General features: G+C 49.7%; 1 protein-coding gene across 2 annotated transcripts in view; it reads right to left on the reverse strand.

Moving 5' to 3' along the window:
- PAK1 (p21 (RAC1) activated kinase 1) overlaps positions 1-15,940 on the reverse strand; it is a 103,144-nt gene that overhangs the window by 85,578 nt on the left and 1,626 nt on the right. The gene's annotated exons all lie outside the window — the stretch shown is intronic.

Below are 15,940 nucleotides of genomic sequence, written 5' to 3' on the forward strand. Positions count from 1 at the left end.
ACATAAATCCAGGTTTTGTTTCCAGTTAAGTGGAAAAGCAATTCTGTTTTAATAGACCAAAAACAAAAGCTTCTTAAAACCTGCTTCTTTAAAAAAATAAGCATTAGCACTCTCTCCTAGCCCAGAGGGAAGCAGCCATAGCAAACTCCAAGCATGGCGCTGTTAAATGTGAATCATCATCACAAGCCTAACACACCAGGAGGCAAAGGAATAAGTGGATGAAATGCTAACTTGATACGACTCAAGGTCAGCGATAAAACTTCCCTTCGAGACGCTTGGAGGTTCAATTCATTATGAATCAAAAACAGGAGAGTGGGAATGAGAGGGAGCGGTGGGAGATGGTATCCCCGGAATGTACAATACAAGGCCTCCTACGCTCTTCATCCACATTTGGATTAAAATATTCCGTCCGTGAAAAGGCCGTATGTAAAACAAACCAGGAAAAACAGGAGTGTTTCGCTCAGAGGTGGACCCCATCGACGTCAGCAAGACTTGCCCTCAAATCAACTCACCCAGGACTGCAGGATTTTATGAATGAATAGTTATTTCCATATATATGTTTATGCAGTATCAGGCTTCAAAAGTTGCCAGTTTTCAGACTCCACGCATCTCAGTGTACCAGATGCAACACAGAGCCACTGTAGCGACGGTCAGCCTTTTCGAATCTGGCGCCTCTTCCAAGTCCCCTCAGCGCCAGTCCGGGCGGCTTGGTAATAACAACAACAACAACAACAACAACAACAACAACAATTTATTATTTATACCCCGCCCATCTGGCTGAGTTTCCCCAGCCATTCTGGGCAGCTTCCAATCAAGTGTTTTTTAAAAAAACAGCATTAAATATTAAAAACTTCCCTAAACACGGCTGCCTTCAGATGTCTTTTAAAGATATTTGCTTATTTCCTTCACATTTGAAGGGAGGGCGTTCCGCAGGGTGGGCGCCACTACCGAGAAGGTCCTCTGTCTGGTTCCCTGTAACCTCACTTCTCGCAATGAGGGAACCGCCAGAAGGCCCTTGGCTGCGCTGTTCCCCGACCTGCTCTTTGGGGCTGGAGGTGGGGAAAAGCAGCGCTTCCCCCCGCCACACCCAAAGAGCAGGTCGAAAGGAACCTGAAGCCTCCAGAGCCCAGCGGGAACTCCCCCCATGCTCCAGAGGCTTCGGGTTGCCTTCACTGAAGCCTGGAGAGCGAGAGGGGTCAGTGCGCACCAACCCCTCTCGCTCTCCAGGCTTCCAAGGTAGCTGCGCTATGGATAGCTGCGCTCCGGAGGCTTTGGGTGAATCACCTTGAGCGCACCTTGTTTTAGAGGGGGAGAACAAGAAGAAGAAAATCCCTGTTCTCCCCCTCCTATGGTCTGGTGCGTCCTATGGTCCGGTGTGTCCTATAGAGCGAAAAATACGGTAATCTAGATGGACCAGTGATCTGACTTGGCATAAGGCAGTTTCCTACGTTAACACACATTGGTGAACTGCGGGGATTCTAGTTGTTGTGGGGGGGAGACCACCCAAGGCAGAAAACAGTCCGTCTACCCCTGCCTTAAGGGAACGACACCTCAGCGGCAAATCTGAAAGTTCCCCGCGTCTCCTTCCTGCAAAGCTTGACTGCCGATTCTCATGTAATATAGTGACTGCAAGGACAAAGGCAGGGCTTGCAATGTGTACAAAATTAATTAGCAGCGCAGGAAAAGAATATCGCTTTCGGTGAGGGCTCCTTTATCAATGCAACTGCAAGCAAAGCAACTTTAAGGCAATTGTTCTTGGCCTTTATCAAGCAAAAGAAGAAGACAGAATCTCGTTTTCCCCTCTTTCTGTATCCCCATTCGTCCCCCAAACCCTCAATCATCTCGCACTGGCTTTTATCTGCGATGCTCCACTGGCACAGCAGAGAGAAGAAGCCAGACTCTTGCTGAAGTCTCTCGAAGTCTTGCGGTTTGAAAAACCTTGCCAACCCAAACCCACTTGGCGTCAGTGGTCCATTGCAAGGGAATGTCTCGAGCGTCAGGAAATTCGAACTGCCATCAAGAGTTAAATCTCTTTTGTGGTCTGAGGAGGAAATGGGTGTTTCCACCACTGAAGACAGCCCTGATGTATCACTTTCCAGGTCGCAACGTGTAAAATTATTCCCCTCTGCACACACACGAAAAAGGAGTTTGGAATTTATATGTTGGGTTTTTTTTAAAAAAAGGTATCTTAATTGTCTTAATGAATTAGTTTTATAAATATGTGAGAGGCCGGCTGTTGCCAGCTTTTGAAGCCCCCCACCCTCCCCAGCCTAACAATTTGCTAGCTTTCAGTCTTCATGCCCAAAAGCTGCTGCCTAACTCTGTCGAATGATAGGGCCGGTCCCAAGAGTTGTTGCTAAACACTGTGAACAGAACTGAACCAGATATAGATCAATGGTCTGGCAGCCTTTCTGTATGGCTAAAATGGAACCACCCAAATTCATGAACAACCCTATCGATGGTTACTGGCTAGGATGCAGTGTTAGAAACACTAATAGGTAAAGGTACCCCTGCCCATCAGGGCCAGTCGTGACAGACTCTAGGGTTGCGCGCTCATCTCGCTCAAGAGGCCGGGAGCCGGCGCTGTCCGAAGACACTTCCGGGTCACGTGGCCAGCATGACGAAGCAGCATCTGGCGAGCCAGCACCAGCGCCGCACACGGAAACGCCATTTACCCTCCCGCCGCTAATTGGCTAATTGCCAAATGGCATCTTAAACCTGGGTTACAGTGGCCACAATGAAATGGCTAGGTGAATAATAATTATTATTATTATTATTATTATTATTATTATTATTATTATTATTAATTTTATTTCTATAAAGTAAAGGTAAAGGGACCCCTGACCATTAGGTCCAGTTGTGGCTGACTCTGGGTTGCAGTGTTCATCTCGCTTTACTGGCTGAGGGAGTCGGCATACAGCTTCCGGGTCATGTGGCCAGCATGACCAAGCCGCTTCTGGTGAACCAGAGCAGCGCACGGAAACGCCGTTTACCTTCCCGCTGGAGTGGTACCTATTTATCTACTTGCACTTTGATGTGCTTTTGAACTGCTAGGTGGGCAGGACACGACTAAACGACAACAACAAGCTGCTGAACTCCATTTGCTAGTCCAAAAAGGGCTATTGCTTTCACACCCGGCTTCTGGGCTTTCTGGAAGCATCTCCTTGGCCACTGCAGAAAAGGGGTGCTAAATGTGCCTTTGGTCCGACGCAACAGGGCTCTTCCCGCGTTCTGGTGAGGCGAGTCTCTCCCGTGTTTCTGCACGAGTGTCGTAACCAAGATATGGAGAGCTACGAATGCAACTCAGAGATAAAACCACGAGGCCTCCTCTGAGTGCCAGCTGGCTGTATATCTGAACAAGGCGTAACCAAGTGATCCAGCCACACCCAAAACACAGAAGCAACAGAGTTACAGAAGCCAGAGCAGCAACTCTTGCAGAGAGACAACAGTCTCCCTCCAACGATGGGTCACTCTTCAGCAGCTCTGGAATAAGTGCTGCTACTTGCATTCAAAACACACTTTGAGGGTCAAAAACATCTGCTGTCTTAATAATCCTTACAACCACCCTGTAAGGCAATCTAGCGTTATTATCCCATGTTGCAGATAGGAATACAAAGATGGGAGAGGTTTATGGCTCAGCCTCTTATAACCGCTGTTATGCCTGATGCAGCATTAACCATCTCCAGCACAGGCTGATTGGGCCAGAGCAATAAATTATAGAGAGAGCAAGAAATCTCTAGCATGGAGAAGCACTTTAATGAAACATTTGCTCCAGCCAGCTATTCCTTCCTTAACAGCACAGTAGCTGATCAATTCAGGAATTATGGCCCTAAAACCATTCGCTGAACAGCAGAAATATTGCAGAGCGTACCCAAAGATTCTAATTTCTCTCCTGTATGAAAGGTGGGCTCTCTTTACCTGAAGGCCTTCAAGCACCAGCTCCAGCCTTTCTCTACCCGTGGGTCCCCAGATGTTGTTGAACTACAACTCCCATCACCCCTAGCTAGCTAGCAAGAGCTCAGGGATGATGGGAGTTGTAGTCTGGGGACCCACAGACAGATGCTCTAGCCCTGGGTGTCTGTCCGCATCAAGCAGTGGTTTAGGATCCTATCAGTGGTGACCACACTCAGACCTCCAGATGTTTTGGGACTATAGCTCCCATCATTCCTAGCTAACAGAGCCAGTGGACAGGGATGATGGGAATTGTAGTCCCAAAACATGGGGGGGGTGAGTTTGGCCACTACTGCTATAAATCAAGGAGGCATATGAGAGTGTAGGTGGCAATTCAGCAACGGGTAATAAGAGTTGGCAATATGTTGTTGATGATGATTATCAAATCTGTACAGTGGAAACTCATGTTATGTACTGTCCCCTTACGAATGGTTTGGCTAATGCGATCCGCTAACCCGGAAGTAGATGCCCCTAGTTGCAACCTTTACCCTGAGACATTAGCGAAAGCGCATCTCATGTTCAGAATGGTTTCGGCTTAAGAACAGACCGCCGGAACGAATTAAGTTCATAACCGGAGGTACCACTGTATAACACCCTTCGTCCAAAGGCCCCTTAAAAGGCTCCAGTGGGGGAATAAAGGTAAAGGGACCCCTGACCATTAGGTCCACTCGTGACTGACTCTGTGGTTGTGGTGCTCATCTCGCTTTATTGGCCAGCGTACAGCTTCCGGGTCATGTGGCCAGCATGATTAAGACACTTCTGGCAAACCAAAGCAGCGCACGGAAACGCCGTTTACCTTCCCGCCGGAGAGGTACCTATTTATCTACTTGCACTTCGTGCTTTTGAACTGCTAGGTTGTCAGGAGCAGGGACCGAGCAATGGGAGCTCACCCCGTCGCGGGGATTCAAACCGCCGACCTTCTGATCAGCAAGTCCTAGGCTCCGTGGTTTAACCCACAGCGCCACCTGCGTCCCCAATGGGGGAATAGGTGAAGGCTTTTTAGATTGTAAGGTCCTGTGGGCAAGTTCCTACCCCCACTCCGCCCTCCACCTCCTAAAGTTTTGTGAGCACTGACAGAGGAGCGTCGCTAGAGGAGGAGCCTCAGAATTCATCTAGCTCAACTCCCCGCAGATGCAGAAAAAATCAGCTGCCAGGAAAACCGGACCTCAAAGTCACTCTGTAAAAGTAAAGAGCAATCCTAATTAAGGCTATCGATAGGAAGCAGCAAGCCAAAGCTGCAGTCTTTGATCCACACTGAGCATCCCGCCAGTGGCGTAGCGTGGGTTGTCAGCACCCGGGGCAAGGCAAGTAATTTGCGCCCCCCCCCCTGCACTGTCCCTCCCCCAGATAGTCCCTCGCTCTCTCTCCGCACCCCACCACACGCCTGGCACCCTCCCCTCCACAGTGGGCGGCGACCCGGCGGCTCGGATCGGATTCGCACAGCCAGCACTGCAGTGAGAGAGAGTGAGTGAGCCAGGTAGGGGCAGAGAGCTGCGAGTGCGAGCGCGCCCCCCCCCCAGATGTTGCGGCCGGTGCGGCCGGCCCCCCCTGCACCCCCCACGCTACGCCACTGCATCCCGCATGAACTGATCTTGCAGAACCAGAGTGAAGCATCTTTGATGGAAACGGGCACATTTGCTACAGCGCTGAGAAGGGGAAGGAATGTCACAAAGAGCCACTCAAGTGGGTGATATCCAAGGCTCCCTAGTGCGGCCTGCTCCCACCAGAGTGCTTCTGTCTACAGCCTTAAGAGTTGGACAATCCTCTTTTCGCAGTGGAATTGCAACTCACAGGCACCGGGGAAGAAGAGGGGCTCAGACCACCCACAGGGAAGCTGCTGCAACTTATGTCAAGCGCTCCAGCAGTCTTGACTTGCAAGGGATACCCCCTGTTTAGTCTGCGCCCCTACTCCCCTTCCTTTCGAAAAATTGTTTCGCTTATACAAACTTACCCTAGAATTCTTCAGATTTCTACAGGAGCCCTTGCCAGGTATGTACAGAATGTGTGGGTAGGCAAACTAAGGCCCGGGGGCCGGATCCGGCCAAATCGCGTTCTAAATCTGGCCCGCGTACAATCAGCGTATTTTTACATGAGTAGAATGTGTCCTTTTATTTAAAATGCATCTCTGGGTAATTTCTGCGGCCTGCCTGGTGTTTCTACATGAATAGAATGTGTGCTTTTATTTAAAATGCATCTATGGGTTATTTGTGGGCCTAGGAATTCAGTCATATTTCCCCCCCCCCCAAAATACAGTCCGGTCCCCCACAAGTTCTGAGGGACAGTGGACCGGCCCCCTGCTGAAAACGTTTGCTGACCCCTGGCTTACAGAAAACAGAAAGTGGGGCAGGGCAGGCGGGAAACATGTTGGTTGGGGCATCTGTAGGGAGCCCCTACTGCAGTGTTCCTGGCCATGTACAGAGTGCTTTCCACACACATACATTATAATGACCATGCGTACATTGAGAGTTAAGTCAGCTGCTCAACCTCCCCATGCATACTTAGAATCTGGACATCTAAAAAGGATATATAAATGTATCTGGGCGGTGGATTGGATCAGGACATTGTATACAGCCTTTGCTAAGAAATCAGGTCTGATCTCTGGAAAGAATACTCTGTCCGTTCCATGGCAGCTGGGGGGGGCAGGGGGGCAGAAAATGAGACACCCCCCCCTTTGGCTTCTGGCCAACCCAATGCCAACATGTGGGAATTCAGCCAACGGAATCAGTCTATCCGTGAATTAGATTCATCTTGGCTGCACAACATATACACAAGCAAATACACATGGAGTCATAGAATCATAGAGTTGGAAGAGACCACAAGGGCCATCGAGTCCAACCCCCTGCCAAGCAGGAAACACCATCAGAGCACTCCTGACATATGGTTGTCAAGCCTCTGCTTAAAGACCTCCAAAGAAGGAGACTCCACCACACTCCTTGGCAGCAAATTCCACTGTCGAACAGCTCTTACTGTCAGGAAGTTCTTCCTAATGTTTAGGTGGAATCTTCTTTCTTGTAGTTTGGATCCATTGCTCCATGTCCGCTTCACTGGAGCAGCAGAAAACAACCTTTCTCCCTCCTCTATGTGACATCCTTTTATATATTTGAACATGGCTATCATATCACCCCTTAACCTCCTCTTCTCCAGGCTAAACATGCCCAGCTCCCTTAGCCGTTCCTCATAAGGCATCGTTTCCAGGCCTTTGACCATTTTGGTTGCCCTCCTCTGGACACGTTCTTGAAACACATGCATGAAACCCAAATGCTACTGTGCTTATTTTGCACCGATGGCCCTCCAAAAACTGCCAGCCCAAATCTACTAGTTGTTATGCATTTGGACACCTCTGAGGGTGTCGTAACCAAATTTTGCAAGACAGTTCATGAGATCCGCTGTTGCCCACGTCTGGATAAAACTGGACATCATTTTGAATCAAGATGGTGGGACGGACTTTTCAAAGCTGATATGGGTGTTCATAAGAATCCCTGAGCAACGGCAGATATGAAAGAAGAAGACTTTGGATTTGATATCCCGCTTTATCACTACCCGAAGGAGTCTCAAAGCGGCTAACATTCTCCTTTCCCTTCCTCCCCCACAACAAACACTCTGTGAGGTGAGTGAGGCTGAGAGACTTCAGAGAAGTGTGACTGGCCCAAGGTCACCCAGCAGCTGCATGTGGAGGAGCGGGGAAACGAACCCGGTTCACCAGATTACGAATCTGCTGCTCTTAACCACTACACCACACTGGCTGATATTTCCACAGAACTTTCCTTCTAGATCTCAGCCTTGCCTCACATGAACACATGAACACAGCACTGCAGGAAAGGTTTGGCAGCAGCAGTAGACAGACTTTGTCCATCATTACTGGTCTTAGCATTTCAAGAATTTAATAAAACAATAATATCCCTAGGTGGCTCACAACAAAATCAAGCAGATCAAACAATGGTTGTTGCTGGCATCCCTCTGTCTCAGGAGACAATGAAGGAGGGCACCTTTTGGGGGTGAAGTCATACTGTCGGGAGACAGCTGTGCTTGCTGTGACTAGCCCAAGGTCACCCAGCAGCTGCATGTGGAGGAGCGGGGACGCGAACCCGGTTCACCAGATTACGAGTCTACCGCTCTTAACCACTACACCACACTGGTCATATGAAACCAGCCAATGCCTCTGCTTATTTCAGACATCGTGATATATTGGTATATCCCAAAGTTTAGGCGGTGGTATATCTAGATGTTGAAAACCAGATGTTGCCCAGCCTAGCAGGGAATCTCTCCTAACTCTTCCTGGAGAAGCTGGGGATTGAACCTGGGAACTTCGGTTTGCAAAGCAGATGTTGTGCCATTGAGCTGTGGCCTTTCCCCCAAAGAACCTTGGAAAGTACCTTGGACGTCACCCAGTCCAACCACATGCAGATTGCAGGATCTGCAGCTCAAGAAGCAAACTCCAGAATCCCTGGCAGATGGCCACCTGGCTTTCACCTTAAGTACTTACCGCGAAGAAGAGCTCACCCACTCCTGGGACAACCTGTTCCACTATCAAGAAGCTCCTAATATCAATAATACTAATACTAATACTTTATTATTTATACCCAGCCCATCTGGCTGGGTTTCCCCAGCCACTCTGGCAGCTTCCAACAAAACACTAAAATACAATAACCTATAAACATTAAAAGCTTCCCTAAACAGGGCTGCCTTCAGATGTCTTCTAAAAGTCTGGTAGTTGTTGTTCTCTTTGACATCTGATGGGAGGGCGTTCCACAGGGCGGGCGCCACCACCGAGAAGGCCCTCTGCCTGGTTCCCTGTAGCTTTGCTTCTCGCAGTGAGGGAACCACCAGAAGGCCCTCGGCGCTGAACCTCAGCAGAACGATGGGGGTGGAGACGCTCCTTCAGGTCTACTGGACCGAGGCCATTTAGGGCTTTCAAGGTCAGCACCAACACTTTGAATTGTGCTCAGAAACGTACTTGGAGCCAGTGTAGGTCTTTCAAGACCGGTGTTATATGGTCTTGGCGGCCGCTCTCAATCACCATTCTACCTGCCGCATTCTGGAAAGACCTTCCAACGTTTTGCCAAAATCCGCTTGGCAGCAATTTCCACGCACTGGATCTTGTGCTGCTCGCTTGGAGCAAGAGGACAGGCCTGCTTCATCTTCTGAGCGGCAGCCCTTCAAAAATTTGAGGGCAGCCAATCAGGTCCGCCTTAATCTCCCACTCCTCCCAGGAGCATTTTTGCACCTGGCTACCAGCCACTTGCAACCAAGCGAAGATGCCTGGGTGCCAGGATGGCGCCTGATGTCTCCACCATCTGGAGGTACATGCCTGAAGAGCCTCCTACCCAGCTCTTTCAGTTGCTCCTCTTAGGACTTAGTGCTTTAAATGTATTGTATGGATGTGACTATCATGGCTTCTGGGAAGAGAAATGGAATGCTAAACCAGTATGGGGATTCTAGCTGTGGGAGGCAAATACAGCGGTACCTCTGGTTAAGAACTTAATTCATTCTGGAGGTCCGTTCTTAACCTGAAACTTTTCTTAACCTGAAGCACCACTTTAGCTAATGGGGCCACCCGCTGCCGCTGCACGATTTCTGTTCTCATCCTGAAGCAAAGTTCTTAACCCAAGGTACTATTTCTGGGTTAGCGGAGTCTGTAACCTGAAGCATCTGTAACCCAAGGTACCACTGTAGAGGTCTCCTAATAACTCTCAGCCTGATGCAGGTGGCGCTGTGGGTTAAACCACAGAGCCTAGGGCTTGCCGATCAGAAAATCAGCGGTTTGAATCCCCGCGATGGGATGAGCTCCCGTTGCTCGGTCCCTGCTCCTGCCAACCTAGCAGTTTGAAAGCCCGTCAAGGTGCAGGTAGATAAATAGGTAGGTACCGCTCCAGCGGGAAGGTAAACGGCGTTTCCATGTGCTGCTCTGGTTCGCTGAAGCGGCTTAGTCATGCTGGCCACGTGACCCGGAAACTGTACGCCGGCTCCCTCGGCCAGTAAAGCAAGATGAGCGCCGCAACCCCAGAGTCGTCCACGACTGGACCTAATGGTCAGGGGTCCCTTTACCTTTACCTAATAACTCTCAGCACCCATAACAAACTACACAGTGTTCAAAATTTGCACCTGCCTATCTGCCACTTGCAACCAAGTGAATATGCCCGGGTGCCAGAATGGCGCCTGATGTCTACCTGGGGATCCTTGGATCGGGACTGTTTTCACACATGAGTAAAACATCCTGTAGAATTCTATTCATCATCATCATCATCATCATCATTTATTATTTGTACCCCACCCATCTGGCTGCGTTTCCCCAGCCACTCTGGGCGGCTTCCAACAAAGACAAAAATACACGAAAATGTCAAACATTAATAACTTCCCTGAACAGGGCTGCCTTCAGATGTCTTCTGAATGTCAGGTAATTGTTTATCTCTTTGACATCTGATGGGAGGGCGTTTCACCAGGCGGGTGCCACCACCGAGAAGGCCCTCTGCCTGGTTCCCTGTAACCTCACTTCTCGCAATGAGGGAACCCCCAGAAGGCCCTCGGCGCTGGACCTCAGTGTCCGGGCAGAACAATGGGGGTGGAGACGCTCCTTCTGGTATACTGGGCCGAGGCCGTTTATATTATATTATATTCATTTAATCAGAAGGAATTTCAAGAACCAAGAAGTCGTATTGGCATATCAGCTAGAAGGGCAGTAGCCTAGCTTTCTCCCAGACAAGCTACTTTTCTCTGTGTGGGGAAAACCTCTGCGAGGAGACGCAGTCAGTCTTGTGATATCCCACCCACAGCCTGAAGCTGCACAGCCCAGGCGCTGATCTACTGATACCAGATCTCCAGCTGGGTTTCAGACTGCAGTGCACAAACACAGGTGTGCAAGAGGCCTGGATCCCGAACCCACAGGGGCCTATCACATCTCGCCTTTCAGTTGCTCAAAGCTGCAAAAAAGGGCTTTTGCTTTCCTTAAGCATCGATAGTCTGTCATTCTGGCCCGGGTCATTGGGCAGGGTGGGGCAAGTTAAACGTTAACCCCTGCTGTATACAGGTTCCTCAGGGAAGCAAAACAGCCTGCGCAGTGAGTTTGTGTACTTCCAACCCTAGCCGTTGTGTAATCCATTTCAGACAAAGGAGGTGTTGCAAAGAAGAAGAAGAGTTTGGATTTGATATCCCGCCTTTCACTCCCTTTAAGGAGTCTCAAAGCAGCTAACATTCTCCTTTCCCTTCCTCCCCCACAACAAACACTCTGTGAGGTGAGTGGAGCTGAGAGACTTCAGAGAAGTGTGACTGGCCCAAGGTCACCCAGCAGCTGCATGTGGAGGAGCGGAGACGCGAACCCGGTTCCCCAGATTACGAGACTACCGCTCTTAACCACTACACCACACTGGCTCTCGGTTGCAGCATCACTTTTTTAAAAAAAATCCTGCAAAGTAAGGAGGAAGCAAAAGGCTTCCCAAAATGGACCAGTCTCAAATATTTAGGTGTTTGGAATCATGCGAGACCTTCATTTGGCACACGGGTTTTCGAGATGGTGTGTGGGCCGGCATTAGTCAGGGGGTGGCGGCATGAGGAGCGGGCGGACGAAAAAGAACAGAGGAGCGTGGCTCGTTTGGGGTTATTCTGGCATGTTTTCAAATCACACATGGTTCTTGTTAAAACACATCATTAGAAATCGTACACTCACAATCGGGATCCTTGTGTCCAACAGAGCAACCGGCTAGCCTCCCATTAGGTCTTTAAGGGCTTTCAGAATAAAGGCCGTTTATTTCATTCACGGCTTTAACAACCTACCAGGCACCCCTGTGATTAACTCCCTTTCGCTGAAAAGGAAGTAGCTTGAAGCTTTTTTTTAAAAAAAAAAAGTGCCCTGTATAGCATAGAGACTCATTTCTGGAACGAGGCGAGATTTGAACTCGGGGTATGACACACGAGGTGAGGTTTAAAGCAGCGTAAGAAGCTGAAGATATATTAGCTAGGTACCAAATGGCCCCTTAAACCAAAGTTGCAGTCGCCGGAACGGAATGTCTAGTTGCCATTTTTGATAAGATGGCTCTGAAATCTTGTTTTTCAAATGATGGTCTGGCTGTGATAGCCTACAGGAAACTCAGGCCATGTGCTGAAACGGCCTTCTGCTCCTTTTTATCTTAGTGCAAACCAATTCCCCATAAAAGCTCAGTTGAACCCAGAGGAAATGCGTGGGCTGCAGCTCTGTTTTGCCAGCACCGAAGACGCTGGCATTATCGGACGGTTGCAGGGGCCATTAACGGGAGCAAAGATCACGTCCCGACACTTTGCATTGACGGATGGCGAACAATGCCTTCAATAGAGAAGGAGCCTCTTGGTGAGGCTCCCTTTCTGAAAGTGAATGCCCTCTATAGAGTTCTGCCCGGCAGAAAGGGCACGATCCATCTCTGCACTCCCAACCCCCCCATCCTTCTCCGCAGCAGCAGTGGGGGAAACTGACCCAGGGCATTTAGGCAAGATGACCCCAACCGGATAAAACAATGCACACACAAACCCTTCCCAGGAATCATGCGCTGCCACAGACGGTTGGTCACAAGCCACCCGCAAAGGCTGAGCTACTGAAATTTGAAGAGAATCCAGGGCTTCTCCTGAAAGTATTTCCACTAACTAAGTACAGAGAGAGAGAGAGAGAGAGAGAGAGAGAGAGGGGGGGGGGAGAGAGAGAGAGAGAGAGAGAGAGAGAGAGAGAGATGAAGAGGAATGCTGGGGGAAATCATTACTGATCTGATGCTCAGAAATTATCCATTTCTTGCCTTTCCTAACGGAAGCTGTTCAACTTCCAAAACGTTTGGAAACCAAGGCGCGGCTTCCGATTGGCTGCAAGAAGCTCCTGCAGCCAATCGGAAGCCATGGAAGCAGTGCCGGAATTTTGGGTTCCAAAGAACGTTCACAAAGCGGAACACTTTGCGGCATTCGGGAGCCAAAGTGTTCAACTCTCAAGACATTCGTCAACCAAGGTACGGCAATATAGTCACACCTCAGGTTACAGAGGCTTCAAGTTGCGTTTTTTCGGGTTACAGACCCGCCAAAACCCAGAAGTACTGGAACGGGTTACTTCTAGGTTTTGGCGGTCGTGCATGTGCAGAAGCGCTAAATCACACTTTGCACATGCGCAGAAGCACCCAATCGTTTGCAACCAGAGCGTCCACTGTATCCTGTTCATAGCAGAGGCAGGAGGGAGTAGTCCTCTAACAGAGCAAGAGCAGGGAACATTTTTCACCCCGAGATCCATTTTTCCTTCTAAGCAACCTTCAGAGGGCCACATGCTAGCGACGAGCAGGGTTAGGAGGTGCAGCAAATGCTAATCTACTGGTGCACCCTCTCTATTCCCCATCTAGACAAGCAAGAACCACCAGCAGAATTCAAAGACACGTTCTAGCCAGGCAAAAAACACTCATGGAAGATGAAGAGCCAGTGAAGGATGTGGCCTGCAAGAAAGGAGAGTGGCCTGGTTGAAAGTTCCCAACAGCCAGAGAGAGAGTCCTGGGGGGACACATTTGGCCCCAGGGTCTGACGTGCCCCGTTCCTTCAGGCTTACTTCCTGCATTCACAGCAAGAGCCCAAGAAAACATATACAGAATTGAAGAGTTGGAAGGGGCCACGAGGGTCATCTAGTCCCACTCCCTGCAATGCATGAATCTTTTGTCCAACGTGGGGCTCGAACCCACAACCCTTTAAGCCACCTTAAACTGGGTCAGGGCAGATGGGGCTCGTCCACTTGAGAAGGCAGCCCATCTAGCAGAAGGAAAACTCTGCTGCTTTGCGGCTATACAGTGGTACCTCGGAAGTTGAATGGAATCCATTCCGCAAGTCCGTTCGACTTCCAAAACGTTCAGAAACCAAGGCACGGCTTCCGATTTTGCTTCAGGAAGCTCCTGCAGCCAACTGGAAGCCGCGTCGGACGTTCAGGTTCCAAAGAATGTTCGCAAACCGGAACATTCCCTTCCAGGTTTGCGGCGTCCGGGAGCCAAAATGTTTGACTCGCAAGGCTTTCGGGATCCAAGGTACTTATTCCTGTAAAAGGCTTTTTCTGGCTAATTAAAGGCTATGCTAATCCAGTGCAGTCCCTAAGACAGTTGGATGGCACCTTCTATGCCTCCTCCTGGCACTTCCTGCAGCGAAACTGGTGCCAAACATCTTGCCTGGCTTTTCTTTGGACCATATCAATGAGACCGAAAGAGGGGTCTTGTTGTCTGGGCCGCCGTACACACTGCCCCAGGGAGATCATTTCTGTGCTGAAAAGGCAGTGGTTTGGCTTCAACCCCGGAGACGTCTCGAGACATACGGTGCCAACGAGAACGACAAAAAGTGGGTCAGGCCACTGCCCCATCTAACCCAGGCTCAGTTTATTCTAACTGGCAGCAGCTCTTCAAAGTCTCAACAGTCTTTCGCACCACCTACCTGATTCTTCTGCCTCTACCTGGGGATACCAGGAAATGAGCAGGAGACCTTCTGAATGCAAAGAACCTCCTCTACCACTCAGCTATGGAAGTGGAAGCACCAGCCTACATAGTGTTGTGTTGGCGCATCCTATTCAATTTGGGAGGGGACACGGGTGGCGCTGTGGTCTAAACCACAGAGCCTAGGGCTTGCAGATCAGGAGGTCGGTGGTTCAAATCCCCGCGACGGGGTGAGCTCCCGTTGCTCAGTCCCTGCTCCTGCCAACCTAGCAGTTCGAAAGCACCTCAAAGTGCAAGTAAAGAAATAGGTACCGCTCCGGCGGGAAGGTAAACGGTGTTTCCGTGTGTTGCTCTGGTTCGCCAGAAGCGGCTTAGTCATGCTGGCCACATGACCCAGAAGCTGTACGCCGGCTCCCTCGGGCAATAAAGCGAGATGAGCGCCGCAACCCCAGAGTCGGCCATGACTGGACCTAATGGTCAGGGGTCCCTTTACTTTACCTTTTATTCAATATAGGCTTTCATTCTCCACAACTAGCAAAGATCTGTGCCTCCAGTCTCATGTGCTGCAGGTGAACACTCAATGCCGTTGTGCTCCCCTCCCATGTCACATACATCAAGTCTAGTTCACATGTGAAATGTACATCGCTCAGATGTGTGAACTGTCTCCACTGAGAAACACAACGGTTGGCCAGTACAGTATAAAAGTCTGCTCTGTGATGCCTCATTCCCCCATGCGAGTCATCATGTTGCAGTCATCAAGCGATCTGCAGGCAGATCTGAATCAATACCTCCAAAGGGCAAAGCAATGCATTAAAAAAAACCAACCCACCATACCAGTGATTTTGTGGTCAACAAAAAGATTAAGGCATACTAAAGGTAAAGGACCATTAGGTCCAGTCGTGGCCGACTCTGGGATTGCAGCGCTCATCTCGCTTTGTTGGCCAAGGGAGCCGGCGTACAGCTTCCGGGTCACGTGGCCAGCATGACTAAGCCACTTCTGGCGAACCAGAGCAGCGCACGGAAATGCCGTTTACCTTCCCGCTGGAGCGGTACCTATTTCTTTACTTGCACTTTGACGTGCTTTCGAACTGCTACGTTGGCAGGAGCAGGGACAGAGCAACGGGAGCTCACCCCGTCACGGCAAGCCCTAGGCTCTGTGGTTTAACTCACAGCGCCACCCGCGTCCCTTAAGGCATACTAAGTCGCAATTAATTTGCATTAAGCAATATTGAGTATGCAATCCCACCAGAACCAGAAATACCCCAGGGTACACAGGGGCAATTAGAAAATAAGAGCCTTGGTTTGTTATTTGGAAAAGATTCCCCCCCCCCAAAAAAAGGCTAGGCTGGGAAATTTCACACACACCTACCCACCCCCCTAATACTTTAGAGGTTTGGATCAACTTTTGTTTCATCTTGTTCCCTGAGATGCTAGGGAAATTTAACTCTGACCCTCTTCTTCCAGTGTCCAAAGCACATTGCAATTATACCAAAGCAAAGCAAAACTGATTTTTTTTTTTAAGGGGGAACTAAACATTTCAGCAGTTCTGCAAAAATTGCATTTACGTCACACACGGACCTTTGCTGAGC

Source organism: Podarcis tiliguerta (assembly GCF_965153285.1).
Source record: "Podarcis tiliguerta genome assembly, chromosome: 4".
NCBI classification, from domain to species: Eukaryota; Metazoa; Chordata; class Lepidosauria; order Squamata; family Lacertidae; genus Podarcis; species Podarcis tiliguerta.